The sequence below is a fragment of the Aplysia californica genome, unplaced genomic scaffold, assembly GCF_000002075.1.
Source record: "Aplysia californica isolate F4 #8 unplaced genomic scaffold, AplCal3.0 scaffold00127, whole genome shotgun sequence".
Taxonomy (NCBI): domain Eukaryota; kingdom Metazoa; phylum Mollusca; class Gastropoda; order Aplysiida; family Aplysiidae; genus Aplysia; species Aplysia californica.
The window spans coordinates 1386246-1388581 of record NW_004797397.1 but is presented as its reverse complement, the minus strand read 5'-3'; the positions used below and the strand labels follow the sequence as shown (position 1 = coordinate 1388581).

General features: G+C 38.0%; 1 protein-coding gene across 1 annotated transcript in view; it reads left to right on the top strand.

The window, feature by feature from the left end:
* Positions 1-2336, top strand: part of LOC100533316 (glutamate receptor subunit protein GluR7) — a gene marked incomplete at its 5' end in the record, with an annotated part of 26137 nt that overhangs the window by 13391 nt on the left and 10410 nt on the right.

The window sequence follows — 2336 nt, the reverse complement described above, 5'->3', positions numbered from 1 at the left end:
CTGTCTGTCTCCCTGCTCTCTCTCCCTCCCTCCCTCCCTCCCTCTCTCTCTCTCTCTCTCTCTCTCTCTCTCTCTCTCTCTCTTTCTCTCTCGTTTTGTGTACAATGACATGTCATATATCATCTTCAACAGTTTTGTTTGATCAATTCATGTTACAGTCTTTTCCAGACTAATTAACTACGTGTGACGCAAAAGCCGAATCCATCTCATCGTCTTGAGTATTATCTCCCTGTGGGGATATGTTTTTGCACATGATAAAAATCCATTCTTGGGCGAAAAAAAATAATTACTCTGGCTTTTGGGCAAAGCAAAAGCCCCATGATCGAATTCTGCAAGACGGTGCGTTGGAAATAATATATAAACAAACTCGAATGTCTTTCCTCCTCGTCCCAGGGTGATTTGATATAATCCGGTCTTTAATCACCAGGACGTGAAAATGGACAAATATGATGGAATGTACATGACCGTGGTAATACTACCAAGCAAAGTTTGGATGGCACTGTTCATCCTCCTTAGCGTACACTGGTCTATTCACAGTCGTTTTCTTACCTGAGCTCTCTTGTCCGTGCTTATTCTCTAAGTGCGAATAAACATTCTCTGACATTGGAGCCTTTCTCCGAGCAATCTTTCTGTGAGGTTTTCAATTACACTGACAGCAGATTGAAATAGAGGCTGCCAGTTTACCGGCTTTGGACTGTTTTTCTCTAATTAAAATAGTTTTTGATCAAATGGGGCGTAGGAAATCTATTATAATGCTTCCACTGTTTATTCGTAATATTATTCTTATGAAGCATAAAATCAATAGCCTGAGCCACTTTTACTGATGCCAGAGAACGAAACACTGTACTCTTGCTTAGTAGCACAACATCCAAAAAGCATTTTGAAAAAAAAATTCTTACGTTTTATCATGGATGTTGACAAAATACTGGAAAGGATAGATCTAGTGTACTTTTATCTGAGCATTTTTTTATCTTCGAAAAAAAATTACATTGTATTTAATTGTCCGTGCTTTCTTGGCATTTTTACTTTTATCGGCACCTCTTTTGTCCTTTTTTTTTGGGGGGGGGGCGGTGTTGTGTTTCTATATTGTCTGATGTATCCCTTGAGTAATCATACCGGCTGTTTATGACTCTCTAACTCAGTCAGGTTGTCTAACAAGCAATTCAAAAGTGAGAAAAAAAGTTGGGAGGAAACCGTCAATTTATGAACTTGTATGTTCAAACGTACGTTTGTAATCTAATAATTTCAGACTGGGTATATCCAAATATAGAGATAAAGGAAAGTGGTTTAGTCATGCGAATGATTTTTGCTGTGTAGAGAAAAAGACGTTATATCTAATACTAATTGGCACAATATCCACTTTGTCTTTGGTGTACGTTCGTCCCACGAGTGTCTTGAATGATACGAATTTGACCCTCAACACAGCCACTGGGTGTGCAGTTCCTCTTACGGTGGACTAGACTGATATGATTATAAACATCTATATTATTATTGTCTGCGTCTTTTTATCCTCCCCCAGAAAAGAGTACTGTTCTATTTTGCTAAATCTTGTATGGCTCATTCATGACACACACTCAAACACATACACACACACACACACACACACACACACACACACACTCACACACACACACACACACACACACACACAAACACAAATCAATTGGTTTTGGACATGTGTGCTCACCAGAAATATTAGGCTTAGCCTCAAAGCAACCATAAGAAGGATGATCAAGAACTTGATCGGATATCCAAGAGCCTTTACAATTGTACAAAATTATAATTTAAATTGGTTTTCCCATATTGTGATTTTAACTATGTTGCGTGCAGCCTTCAAGGCAATACTAGAAAGGACTGGGTTAAAGTAAGCACTATGTGCAAGTACACTAATCGTTAATCAATAATTTTAATCAAGAGTCAGATTTGTTGACTTTAATTTACCAACTGGCTGGGTTAGATCATTAGATTTAATTCTTTTTAGAAGACAGATTTTTCTTCCCCAACTTAATGCGTCTATAATAATTATCATACTATTGAAACGATCAAAGGTAGACGCTCTTTTCTTCCAACTACTACATGTACACATCTCAAAGAGAATTTTTTAAAACAGCTGTGCCAAATCAATTTTTGTGGGTTTGGCTTTTACAACATGAGTGAAGGCACAAGGGTGGTTGGGTAGAAAGTGGATGTAGTCATTTGTTTTGTATAATATATACGCCAGTTTAGTTTATAAGAGGGGGGACCTGAAAAGCGGGATCTCTCGAATGAAAGATGAGAATCTTTTATTTTTTCAAGGCCATACTTCCATCGCAAACGTAGGGGCGATCATGGCAAGT